The sequence below is a fragment of the Sphaerodactylus townsendi genome, linkage group LG02, assembly GCF_021028975.2.
Source record: "Sphaerodactylus townsendi isolate TG3544 linkage group LG02, MPM_Stown_v2.3, whole genome shotgun sequence".
Taxonomy (NCBI): domain Eukaryota; kingdom Metazoa; phylum Chordata; class Lepidosauria; order Squamata; family Sphaerodactylidae; genus Sphaerodactylus; species Sphaerodactylus townsendi.
Window position 1 is genome coordinate 112,140,179 of NC_059426.1, and position 13,599 is coordinate 112,153,777.

General features: G+C 45.5%; 1 protein-coding gene and 1 long non-coding RNA gene across 9 annotated transcripts in view; one reads left to right on the plus strand and one right to left on the minus strand.

The window, feature by feature from the left end:
- The window catches only part of HSD17B12 (hydroxysteroid 17-beta dehydrogenase 12), a 267,862-nt gene that overhangs the window by 6,576 nt on the left and 247,687 nt on the right, over positions 1 to 13,599 (plus strand). For 6 of the 8 annotated variants that reach the window (XM_048483647.1, XM_048483651.1, XM_048483650.1 and 3 more), the window contains exon 2: positions 7,956 to 7,969. The gene's annotated coding sequence lies outside the window, so the exon portion shown is untranslated. Of the gene's footprint in view, positions 1 to 7,955; positions 7,970 to 10,301; positions 10,415 to 10,563; positions 10,701 to 13,599 lie in introns of those variants that run through there. The other 2 variants (XM_048483649.1, XM_048483648.1) reach the window with 2 other exon arrangements.
- Positions 1,826 to 10,513, minus strand: LOC125425893. Its single transcript, XR_007243472.1, has 3 exons — positions 10,385 to 10,513; positions 9,366 to 9,396; positions 1,826 to 4,452 (listed from the first exon to the last, which is right to left on the minus strand). It is a non-coding gene; the product is annotated as an uncharacterized LOC125425893 (long non-coding RNA).

Genomic DNA, 13,599 nt, shown 5'->3' on the forward strand with positions numbered 1-13,599 from the left:
TGGGAGACTTCTATGTTAGTAAATGGATTTAGGGTTTCAGCCCAAACAAGTGTTTACACAAAAGAACAGAAAGACAAGTGGTCACAATATCAATTTCTTCCATCTTTGGTCAACATACCTTAATAAAAAGATAGTCAAAAGTTGATATAGTACCAAAAGAAGAATGAGAAGGAGGAGGAGGAGGAGGTCAACATACCTTAATAAAAAGATAGTCAAAAGCTGATATAGTACCAAAAGGAATAGGAAGAGGAAGAAAGAAGAGGAAGGAAGAAGAGGAAGGAGGAGGAGGAGGAAGAGGAAGAGGAAGAGGAAGAGGAAGAGGAAGAGGAAGAGGAAGAGGAAGAGGAGGAGGAGGAGGAGGAGGAGGAGGAGGAGGAGGAGGAGGAGGAGGAGGAGGAGGAGGAGGAGGAGGAGGAGGAGGAGGAGGAGGTGGAGGAGGAAGAAGAAAGAAGAAAGAACAAAGAAGAAAGAAAGAAGAAAGAAGAAAAAGACGAGAAAGAAGAAGAAGAAGAAGAAGAAGAAGAAGAAGAAGAAGAAGAAGAAGAAGAAGAAGAAGAAGAAGAAGAAGAAGAAGAAGAAGAAGAAGAAGAAGAAGCAGCAGCAGCAGCAGCAGCAGCAGCAGCAGCAGGAGGACTGGATTTGATGTGCTAAATTTAGAAAATATGCCACAGACCTCTGCAGCGTATCATCGTCTTCTTTGATTCTCAGTCTTGTTTCCTTTGTCCTATGTTCTTTATTTTCAAATGTGAATTCAATCCCTAAGAAACATCATCTTGTAAATGTTTCATATTCTGTTCCTATATCAGCCTACCACCTCCATCCATTGATGAGCAATGTAATATTCTTGGCCTTTAAAGTAACAAGCCTTTTTTTTTCAATAGACCAATTAATTAGAAGTCTAACACCTCATCCTGCAGAAATTTTGCTGGAAACAAATTTCATTTGTTCCAATGAAACTTACTGCAATAGGATTCGAGCATTGTGTGTACCATCAAGTCACAGCTAATTTATGGTGACACAAGCAAGAGGCTTTCAAGGCAAGTGAGAAGTAGAGGTGGTTTGCCTTTGCTTAAGAACATAAGAACAAGCCAGCTGGATCAGACCAAAGTCCATCTAGTCCAGCTCTCTGCTACTCGCAGTGGCCCACCAGGTGCCTTTGGGAGCTCACATGTAGGATGTGAACGCAATGGCCTTCTGCGGCTGTTGCTCCCGATCACCTGGTCTGTTAAGGCATTTGCAATCTCAGATCAAAGAGGATCAAGATTGGTAGCCAGAGATCGACTTCTCCTCCATAAATCTGTCCAAGCCCCTTTTAAAGCTATCCAGGTTAGTGGCCATCACCACCTCCTGTGGCAGCATATTCCAAACACCTTTTCTCTGCAGAGTTCTCCAGGGTGGTTTCCCAGCAAAATACCAAGGAATGGACTACATCAAGCCACCTTCCCTTGATCAGAGTATTAGGAGAACAAAAAGAAATGGATGGATGGATGGATGGATGGATGGATGGATGGATGGATGGATGGATGGATGGATGGATGGATGGATGGATGGATGGATGGATGGATGGATGTATGGATGGATGGATGGATGGATGGATGGATGGATGGATGGATGGATGGATGGATGGAATGGATGGATGGATGGATGGATGGATGGATGAATGGATGGATGGATGGATGGATGGATGGATGGATGGATGGATGGATGGATGGATGGATGGATGGATGGATGGATGGATGGATGGATGGATGGATGGATGGATGGATGGATGGATGGATGGATGGATGGATGGATGGATGGATGGATGGATGGATGGATGGATGGATGGATGGATGGATGGATGGATGGATGGATGGATGGATGGATGGATGGATTATAAACACTGGTACAGAAATACGGTAGGCTTTAATGTTGTGCTTTACACATGCACAGCACATTAGCACTTAATCAGATTGCACATATTAATGTTTAGTGGTTCATGAACTTTTAAAGTTGTATCTACCTCTTACAGAAAGTGTCACAGTCTTTGTTGCATGACCCATTACTTTCAATGCTGAAAATTGACTCTTATGAATCTGTATTTTGGAACCTGCATTTTTTGGCTAAGCCATACTGCCAGAAATATTGACTTACTTGCTCATCAATCTGATAGATAAGTTACAATATGTTTTGCAAAATAACATCCTCCTATTAGTACTTTCATTATACTCCTCTACATATCAATCACAGTGAGAAGTAAACATATGAAACTTCCTCATACAGATCAGATAACTGATCTATCATCCCTGTAATATTCCTTTGACTGACAGCAGCTATCCAATGTATCAGACGTTGCTAAACTCTGCTAAATCTTTAAACTGGAGTTGCCAGAGACCTTGTGCCTACAGCATATATGCTCTTTTGCTAAGTGATATGTTTATACTATTTCACACTCCAATTAAATTGTAAGGTATCTTGTTCAGAGAAGAAATTCAAGGAACTGTGTTCATGGACCATAAAAAACAGTAATTGTCACTCTTGTCTTCAAAATCCTACACTCATCAGTTTAGTCTCCAGATCCACCTATAGCGAAGTGAAGTCACTCTCCATTTTATTCCAGCAAATATACTCTGCCTGAAAGTAAATTGGGCTACTACTGATTTAGTACAGCTATGTTATTTATGGATATCTTAAAGGTGTCTTATGGCCTGTGTATTTTTCTTTTTCTCTTTTCAATGACATTTGACTTGAGACCTCAGACATTGTTGCCAGATAGTAATTGCCTTACAACTTTTATCAATACACTACTGTGTTGCTACCTACACTGCAAGTATACTCCAAACTAGGTAGTTTGTACATCACTTAACACATCATGTTTAAAGATCATGCTTTGTTCAGCTGTGATAGAGATTTCTGTTCATTTGCCTTTTTTGTAGTCCAAACCTAATCGTATTGCTTACTTGAAGTTCCACGCTGTTGATTTTATGTGACTGACACCACATAATCTGTCTTGAGTCTCAGTGAAAAAAGGTGGACTATAAATAACCTAACAACAACATGGAACTAAGATGTTTACCTATTTTTTGAATTTAGAAATTATTTTTAATATGGCAGATTCATTGTAAGGGACATGGATCCTATTCATGGAAAGTTATTGCTCAGTGCAGATATTCTAGTTAGACCCAATTAAAGTTCAGGGTGTGTTCACAAACGGTAATGGGTTCTACATTTGAAATATTACATTTTGATTATTTTTGTTCTGTATGAGAAATTAAAGCGATAAAAAATCTAATTATTTCTCATTCCCATTCCATTTCTTCAATTTAAACTGGAATTGCTGGTGATGGGTCCTGTTGTATAGGGTAAGTACAAAGTACTAAGTAAAAAGGTACTAAGGTTACAAACAGTATACTTTCATATGGGAATTTAGATTATCTCAACACTAAACAGTAATGTGTGTAAACTCCCTCCCGCCCAATGGCTGATAGCATCTATACGCTAGCAACGTTGGAATGAAAAATGGGCAATTCAGCCAAAGTAAGAGACTGTAAAATGGTAAAGTTGTTCTCCGGCACTATACAGCATCTGTGGTGGCTAGATCAACCTTCAAATCCCCACTTTACCACTGGAACTCACTGGGTGACCTTGAGCCAGTCAATGTCTCTCCTTGCCTACCTCATAGTTGTGGTAAGAAACAAATGGAGAAAAGAAGACCTATGCTGTAAATTTCTTTGGGTTCACACTGGGGAGAAAAGCAGAGTATATAGGAAAGTGGACCAAAATCTTCCATTAGTTTATGACGGCCTTTATCATCAACTGACTAAAAAAGTCTTTGTGAACAATTTGTTTCGAAGACTATGAGCATTTTTGTTTGGTGATGTCTGTGTAGATTCTTTTAAATTCCCTTTGTAGACTCCTCAAAGAGACAGGAATATGAAACAAATATGGTTTGAGTAACATGCCCAAGACACACAAAAACTGAGCCACATTTCAACACCCTGGACAGATCTAATACAGTATTAATCCATTATCTGGTGATAGTCATCACTAATCCATCCAAGTATGAATGTTGATACTCTTTGAGATAGATGAATGAGTGGGAGGTCCATTGGTTTCATTGTTCTCCTGGTATCATTGGCTCAGTTCTTTGGGAAGCAAAGGATTGCTGATAACCGTAACATATCGTGTTGAAAGATAAGGTCTTCCTTTAGAGCATATAATGATCTAGAGAAAGGGAAATAGCCGGGTGGCTTGTCAAATGGTCCCATCTACCGGGGATAAATCCCATGTTCTTGAAACAAATGATTCTTTAGGCTTGCAACTTTTATAGGTAGTGTGTAAAAAAGACAATGCAGCCAAAAAGAGACTGCACAAAATTGGAGTACTCTTATATTAGTGTCTATTGTACTAGACACAAGCTATTATTTTTAAGGAAATTTCACAATACTTTATTTTTCAGATGTTTTGTAGAACCTAAAATGAGGAAGAAAATAAATATATTAAATCATTGAATATCTATGTGGCAAAATTATTTTTAATTCCAAGAGATAAACATTCTAGCAGAAACAGGCCGGACTACAGCCTCATTATTTAAACTACAAAATAATCTACAATCTAATCTGTATGAGAAATATAATTAATTTTCTATTAGTACTTAGATATCTACTAAGCAATCCCATCTGCACTGCTGCTTCTGTATTTTCTCTTATCCACAAAAAGAGGCTAACGTAACTGCCAAGCCATTGAATTGTCCTATACCAGTTTATGCACGAATAACTGGCTTGCCCAAATCAGGAGTTGGAATGCTAATGAGGTAACTCTGTTAGGCTTTTGACAAATCATAACACTCTTTGGTGAGGAGAATAAAGGTTAGTAGGGGAATGTACGTGTATTTTAGTGTTAGCACTAACTCCTTAATAGAAGGTAACTATATTGAAGCTCATTAAGAGAAAATCTCAAAAATATATATGCATGTCACACTACTGTGGTGAGATACAGAAAACTGTTAGCTGTTTGGCAAGCACTCTTCCACCTAAAGTTCATTTACAGAACCATGTACGGATGTCCCTATGTATTTAAGAAAGAGAGAGAGAGAGAGAGAGAGAGAGAGAGAGAGAGAGAGAGAGAGGAGACTAGGCCTTCTAAAGCAGTCTACTAAAAAGTGATTACATTCTGTTCTTTTTGTTGACTTCTTTATATGAGTTTGTGGATTTCAACTGTGTGATTATTTTGTATTAATTTACTTGTAAGTTGCTTCAAATACCTTTGGGCAAAGAGTCAACTTACAGATACCAGAGATAAGGAGAGGGGAGGCTATGGTGTGTGGGGACTTGCCATGACATTGCATCTAATTGCCACTGCTTAAAGACAGAGAGTGTAGCTGGGTGTTGTTTTCAAAGCCAATTTTCTGAAGGAGCACCCATTGAAGGGTTTCCCTTCCTTAGCAACATTTCAGGTGTAATCTCTTTGTGTAGGTGTGTGAACTTGTCCAATATTAATCTCTTGGTGCCAGTGTGGACAATGCAGGTGTGTCTAGAGCACACCATTTCCACCCTGGAAAACTGATTTTCTGTCCCAAAAGTTGACCATCATGAGATGAGATAATAAATGAAGAATATGTGTGCAGGGTAATAGCTTAATGCATCTGATGGTACCCGATAACTGGTCTTTTTCATTTATTCAGCAGTATGACATACACTACCTGGAAGGGAGTATCCATTTGGGTGTTCAACCAATGTATCAAATTTGTGGTTTCCACTCATATCCACAAGAGCTGTCTGTTTTCCTTGTCTATGTGGGTGGGGGTATTTGCTTCATGCCCAGTCCCATATCTCACACACCCAGATGTCTTGTGCCACCCTCCCCAAAACATGAGATATTTTAAACTAGTAACCCATTGAGTCCCCTTTGGAGAGGCTTATTTTAAGAAGAAGAAATATCCATACTGCTTTAAAGGTCTTGATTAACCCTCTTGAGGACATGCAGTAGTTTCTCCTTCCACCCACACCTAACTTTCATCCTCAATGTTTATTTTTCCTGCCAGTGCTTGTAATCTGGGTCTTTGCAGGTGTATATTTTTAATGGACGAAATATATGCCTTTGCCAAATAAACTCTTCATTTGTCAATACGACAATTTCCTTTGGGTTAATTGCTGCTGAATAGATGACATTGGGTTGTCATGTGTGGCATGTTCCTTTGCAACTTCAGATGGGAATCTTATGCAAAGAGATCTGTAGGAGTATTACAATTTTTAATTGCAATTTCATTTGTTCTTTTGCCTCTCCCTCTCCTTCCCTCTCCCCTCTAATCTGGATCATTGCTCTCTGTAGCTGATTCCGTGGGAGACCAAGCAGAGTGCGTGGGTGCAGAATATAGAAAGCCAGAGCCGTAGAATCTGTTATTTGCGTCACTCTAGGAGACGGGGCTGTTTGCCTGACAAATATTTAGCATTAATCCCAGTTTTATCAATATATGGTTTTTGCTACAGTAGCCAAATAAAAGTGCGAGGTGCATGCATGTGCTGTATATGGGTGTCTCTGGTGTGTATAAAAGGATAGGTGGTGAACATTAATTTTCTCCAGATTTTCCAGTGTGTGTGTAAGTAAGTAGATAGAAGGGTGGGGCTGTTAAAATGCATCTACAACTCCCTTCCTCTCTGCTTGGCAAATATGCAAAAAAAAACCACCCCACTACATAAAAGTACAAGAAATGGAGAAGAATGAGAGATGCCCCTGCATGGTCTGCCTATACAATGTACTGGCTTCGGTATGCAGCTCCTGCCTTTGAGATGTATGGGCTTTAGAACGTATCCAGCTTCTTACACACCCTATAACATCACCTTTGTCTCCCCTTTCTTTCCACGAAGCCCCCATGCGTTATTGGGGTTTCAAATAGATAGGGGGGTTGGGTGAAAGTGCACACAAAAAAATACTCATCAAAATGGGGTGCTTGCTAATTAACTCCTTTCCCTCGATTTGAAGTGCTTTTCTGCAAGCACAAAGCTCCGAGCATAGACATCTTTTATGATGAACTGGAGCCTCTGAAGAGGAGAATCTGAACGTGACGTCAATCGCTGATAACTGACGCAGCCTTGCAAAGGAGTCTCAGACTGGCTTCTTGCAGCCTGCAAGCCCTAATGGTTCTATTTTCCCCCCATCTCCTTTCGTAGTGAATTACTAGAACGCAATCACACATACACACACAGAAGCACATTTTTAAATGTGTGCGAGTGTACGTGTGTGTATTTATAGACTCTTTATTCTCCATACAAAGGTTTTCTCTTTTTTTTTAAGGGTGGGGAAAGAGAAATGTTAAAATCAGCCTCTTTGTGCTGAATGCAATTCACTCTGTGCTAGGGTCTCTTTTTCTCAGAGCAAGCACGCCAGCTTGCTTGAAATCCACATTTGTGCATGCTGGTACAGTAATGCATGGCCGTTTGTGTGTGATTGTTGTTTAAATCTACTTACACTGCAAGAAGGCAAGCACAACAATGCTTGCGAGGCAACAGGCAGACTCAGTACAACTGTGTGGAGGGGGGAGGTTGAGCACTATGGAAAGCGATCAATACCCCCCCTCCTCGATTCTCTGCAATGTTTCACCTAAAACAATCCTGAATGGTGATGGAGAGAGAAGCTGGGGGGGGGGGGGCAGGTGAGAGTCTTAATGCACATTTAATATTTTGAACGTAACGTTCCAGCGAAATGCCTTTGTGTGGATTTTTTTTCTCCCCAGCACTTGCTAAAAATAGCACCAGGGTTTTGATCGCGTTCCAGAAATAGACAGAGGGTTGCACTTGTATATAAACGCCAGCGCGGGTGGAAGAAAACCTGGACATCACTGCAGTGTATTTTCCCAACTACTGTCTGGAAATTAATTGTTGGATTTTCCCCTCTCTCTGTCCTGTATGTTCTCCCCCCACATCACCACTTTCCTCTCCCCAACCCCCAACTCTCTTCCCCTCCCATCCCTACCAAAGGAGTTCCCGTTTGGGTAAGTAGTAATATTTCTTGTGCATGCGGCAGAGAGAGTGACGGTGGATCTTGCTTTCTTTTATGCATGCTTGGGTTTATTTTGTCTCTCCTGCTATTTTTATATTAACGGGAGGGGGTGGAGGAAGAGGGAGGGGAGAGGGGGAACATACTCGTCTGCTTAACGAATTTGGTGCATGCACGGAACCCAGACACAGGGAATTCTTGCAGAAAGGGGAATCACCCTGTCGGTAAATCTCTGAATCAATAGCAAGCTGCAACTCTCTCTCTCCTTCTCTGTCGGCGCTATTGAGTCTCTCCCTGGCTCTCACTCTTTTTCTGTTTTTTCAGAAGGGTGGCTAGACGCAATCTAATGGCAAGGCTACTGTGTAGCGAAAGAGAGAGGCAGAGAAAGAAAGAGACTGGGTAGATTGCATACAGGGATCGCCGAATATGCTGACCCCACCAACTCGAGCTTTCTCTCTCTCTCGCTCTGCCCGAGAAGCCACCGAAGCAGAGGCGAGCCGGGAACTGTCCACGGAGGCGGGTGCTGAAGGAGCATCCCTTCTCCTTAACTTGGAGGCTGGGGAGTTGATAACTCCAGCTGTCTGCCTGGTTCCCACCGGGGCATCTTGCACACAGGCTGGAGGGGGGAGAGGGATTTGTCGACCCTTCATCTCATTGTTAGTGAAGTGCTTGGAGATTCCCTTTTACTTCTGGTTTTCCTCTCGGCTGCGGAAAACAGCCGCTCAGCTTGGACTTGCCTGCCCCTTTCCCGCCTGTGCGTTTGAAAGAGCTTGCCCCTGATGATGGTGCTCCGCAAAAGAAGAGTCTATAGGTTGTTTTATTTGGACTCACCCCTCCTCCTCCCACCCCCACCCCCTTCCCCCCTTCCCAAATGTCCACACCTTCTGCCGAACGCTTGTGTCTGTCTTTGTTATTATTGCCCTTCCTTCGCGTCCTTAGACACCAGATGAGTTGGTGGGGTGTCTGAAAGTGGAGGCGAAGTGATTTTGAGGATTGGTTGTGGTGTGCGCCGAACAGGTGCACCGTTACCTGGCCGATGCAAGCATCAGTCATCATCCCCCGGTCCCATCTTGAAGCCAGGGCTGTTCTTGTGAGCCAGTGACCATGCAGGTTCAGAGGTATTCTAGCTAGCACAAACCACGGCATCAGATTGCTCTGGAACACATAGACACAGCGCAGCACTCATTTTCATTAATCCATGTGTTTCAACGCTAGAAAGGGACAATGCACTCCCAACCTGATATTGGAGGGAGGGGGCTCTTGTAGTAGCAGCCTTCCATCTGCAAGGGGAAAAGGTTTAAGGCAGGCAACCATGAGGGGAGGAGATTTCTCAAAAGTACAGAAGAGCGTAAACAAAACACATTTCAAGCTTAGAAAAGCGGTGCACCTACCACGCGAAAAGCCCAGCAACACCTGCTGTTCCTGCAGACAATGAGAGGTGCACACATGGTCGTCAGAAGAGCAGAGGAAACAGTGAAACAGGCTTGGCTCAACATGCGTGCAATAGCTTGGGTATTTCTCACCACTGAGGCAAGGCAAGCCAGTGAATCAACTGCTGAGCACGCCATCTCCCACTGATGCCCTTAAAATGTATAGAGAAACCGTCTCCTTCCTTAGGCTTGCCTGGCTGTATTTACAAAGTGGGTCCTTTGGGTTTTAGAAAACGCAGACCGCTTCCAATGTTTAAACGTCCAAAAGGGATATACATGTATGAATATTATAATAGACCTGAAATCAGTTGGAACCCAACAAAAAAGCCACCAGCTCTGCCGGGCTCCCAACCCTCCTACCCTACCCACACCCCGGCATTCTAGCCTCACTTTTGCCAGATCATCCTCGCACATCTCCTGGCACAATGCAGAAGATTACCCTTAACTGGATCCTATTAAATAATTCAATGGTGGCGGTGTAATTTTGGTTGCAAACTGCACGGATTTCCAAGTCGTGACTACAAAAGTGAGTAATGTGTGCTGGCTGCGTCATGGCTCCAGTCACAGATGGTTCCAAACTGAGGAGGAATCGTGACTTCGACTTGAGACGTCCCCTCTACATGAAAAGACCATCCAATCAAAACGGCGTCAGGGGGGCAGCTGGACTCCTCCGAGTTTGCTTTCTTGTTGCTTCCCCATCCGCATGTGTGTGCCTATGTGTGTGTGTGTGTGTGGTGAATATATATATATATAGGCAACAAGTTGCAGACGGGTAAAGGGAAGACAACTAGTAAAGAAGGGGTTAATATTGGGGAAATCTTCTGCACTTAGCAAGATCGTGACCCTCCCACACACTACTGTAGTTTATATACATACCTGGAGGAAGGGATGCTTTGCCACGAGTTTCCTAAAACACACACACACACACTCACACATTGGGGGAGGTGATGCCTGTACCTCCCAGAAAGGATCTTACTCACCACATTACCCCCCTGAGCGCCTGGCAAAAGGTAAGTGAAGGGGAGAAGGGGGGGGGTTACAACTTTGCGTCCTTCCTCCGAGCATTGCTCCCCACCGTTGGAAGGTGCCAGTCCAGAAGGTCTCTAAAGTAAGGAAGTTGGGAGCAGATCCGCAGCAGCGGGTAGCAGCAGTACTTGAAGGGAAAGAGGGAGCAGGTAGAGCTCAGTAGGAGCTTGCATCTCGACGACGCTGTCTTGGCTAGGCTGCTGCTGCTGCTGCTGCTGCTGCTGTTGCTGGGGCTTGGGATGGATTTGGTGGAAGGAGGCGGCGGAGAAGGTAGGAACTTTTGGATCTTTTGGTAGGGACTCGGTGCTCTTGAGGCGTGACAGCAGTTGCAGGGCGGAGGCAGCCCAGAGGGAGAACTTCCAAGTTCTTGTCTGTTGGCACTGGGGCGAGGGTTTCTTCTTGAACTTTGCGCTGGGAGTCCGATGAAGTGGTCTCTTTCCCTGTGGAACTGATGTAGACGGGCACCTTCGCGAGGCTTCCCGTTGCCAACAGACGTGCAGTTAGTTCCGTGGCATGGTCTGGGAACATTTTAGCTGAGAAGGTCCCCACCCCACCCCTTCTCTTTTTGCACAGGACTGGTGGGCAAATTATAGTCCTTGTTTCCCCCACTATCCAACGTCCCACCGTTGTTGGGTCTCATTTTGAGCATTCAGCAGCGGCCATTGGTTGACCTCCACGGGTGGGGAGCGCAATTCTTGAGTGACAGTGCCGGGAGACAAGGGAACCACACTGAATCGGAACTTTTGACTTGGGATTTTGTTGAACTTTGCTGAAACCCAGATGGCATGGGAACTGGTCCTTGGGTTACGTCCCCCCGCCCCGCCCCGCCCCAGCCTATCTGCTGAGTTCGACTCATGCCTTCATGGCTCTTTGGTAAGCAGCTTCAGCCTGGACCCACTCGGACCCAATCTCTGTCTTCAGCCCCGTGGCAGGCAGCAGAAAGAAGTCTGGCAAAGCACAGCAACCTTATGGAACGTGGTCTTCTCTTGTCTAGGGTTTGTTGAATAATTAGAAATGGAAATGTTTCTTTCTGTTGCTCTCCCCCCCTCCCTCTTTGGGGGGAAAAAGAGGGAGAGGGAGAGCAATGTGAGGAGCCTCCTGATTGGTGAGTGACGATTTTAGTCCGCACCAATGAATAGCTTGCCTCGTCTCTATTTATTTAGTGCTCTGGGGGAGAGTTTTCTCTTTACGCAGCGTCTGTGCACAGCGCCAGACCCTCTGCTCGGGAGCGGAGCGCTGGAGGGGTGTGGGGGGAGCGCATTCCGAACTCTGCTTTGCCTGGAGAGCCCCCCGAACCCGCAAGCCAGTACTCCCAGCCCCTTTGCGGGGAGGGGGAAAGGAGGAGGGGGCCGGGTGCGAAAGGATGGGCCAAGGGAACCCCCCACCCCTCCTGCCTTGCCCACCTCTTGCTCTCTTGAGTTGGATATCTCGGCTTGCGCTTGGAGAGGGACTCGGTGGGGATGGAGCGTGTGTGAGTGAATGGACCGAGGGCGGATGGCGATCCCTGTAGTATCTGGGAAATCAGCAGTCGGCCGTCTTTGGGTGCTTTGGATTTTTTCCCCCTTCGGTGGCAGCTGGATGGATGGATGTAGGAAGCCACGGGAGACTTTGTCCTTCGCGAATCTTTTTGCGGTCTGGGCTTGCTGTATATAACTACCTAGCCGGGAAGCCCTTACCCCAAAAAGCATTCGCGGAGGGCGCTTTCGCCGAAGGAGCAGCTGCGCGACCGCCGAGCCTTGGACTTACCTAGACTCTTTGGGCTACCTCCTTCCCTTCCCTCTTCCCCCCCCCCCGTCACCCCACGACCCCTTCATCCCTTTTGTGTCTCGAGAGAATTAAACGCCCTTCCCCCGTACCCACTCCTACCATCCCTTCCCAGCCTAACTTTCTTAACCGACTTCCGCTCGCTCTTTTCCTTGGACGATTTGGTGCGACCGCCTTTAATTTTTTTTCCTTTCACAGAATAAAATGCAATAAAACTTTCTCAAAGTTCAGAGGGTCCCCTCCCCCTTTCGCCCAAAGGGTGTGATGCGTTTCGCCCCCCACCACTCCGTCAGGCGGAGAGCTGATCTGTCATTTGCCCTCTCATCAAAATTGGGACCAGGTTCATCGTCACTCTTTAAAAGGAGGGGAGATTTCCCTTTATCGCAAGGTGGGAGTGGGTGGGATAATCGGGAATCACCCCATAAATAATTGGGAGGGGGAAGCTCACGAATCAGCCGCGGTTTAGGGGAGACTCCCGTATCAGGCGATGACTCTCCCTCCCAACCCCACAGTCACTTCCAACCTGCTTTTAGCCAACTTCCAGTCCTTCGAGTCCCCAGGTCTTCCTTTTTCCAACTCCAAGTGGCCCCGATCAGGGTAAAAAAGGCGAGATACAGGGGGAAACCCAGCCGAGACCTTGCTTTTGGACGAGGTGATTGGTAGAGAGCGCAGCCGCCTCAGACCCAGCTGTCTAGCACTGTAGAAATTGCCTCGTCTTTGCTTTGCCATGCACACAGCGCTGAAAGGAGTTAGAGCCTGCATTGCTTTGCTTTTCCCCCTTTGCTGTAATTAGCAAGTCGGCAGTCTCAGGCGGGGGGGGAGGGGGGTGTGCAGAAAAGACTGTCTTCATTGCTGCCCCTATCTCCCAAGAAGGCACACTGACTTCATAACCTCGCCCTGTGCAGCCCAGTGAAACAGACAAGAGGTGAACAGCAAGTTGCCAGTGGAATGCCCGGTTGCCGCAATCTAAAGGCCTATTGGTTGCAAAAAGCCTTCTGGAGGGGGGGAGGGGGAGCCCTTCTCCATCTATTGACTCCTCTCAGGATTCCCCTTCTTAAAGTCCTCCAGCCCAGCCAGGATGGAACTCGGCTGAGCAAGGAAGCGCTCTGGCTTAGGAGGGAAGGATGCAGTGGAACTATCAGGGCCAGCGGTTGAGCTCAGTCGAAGGGCTGCTGTTTCTCCAGAGATAAAAGAGATTTTGACAACCTGATGGGGTTTCAGGAAAGAGTAAAAGGCTGCCCAAGGGGGGAGTGGGGAAGCCAGGTGAAAGCAAATCAGCTCCTCGGATTCCTAGCCTGCCTGCCCCTGCCAAACTTGGCTAGGATTCGTGACTCTAACCTTCGCAGCTCAAACTGGCTGGAGGGAGGCAACATCAGAAGGGTCACTCCATCCTGGAGGCGAGGTA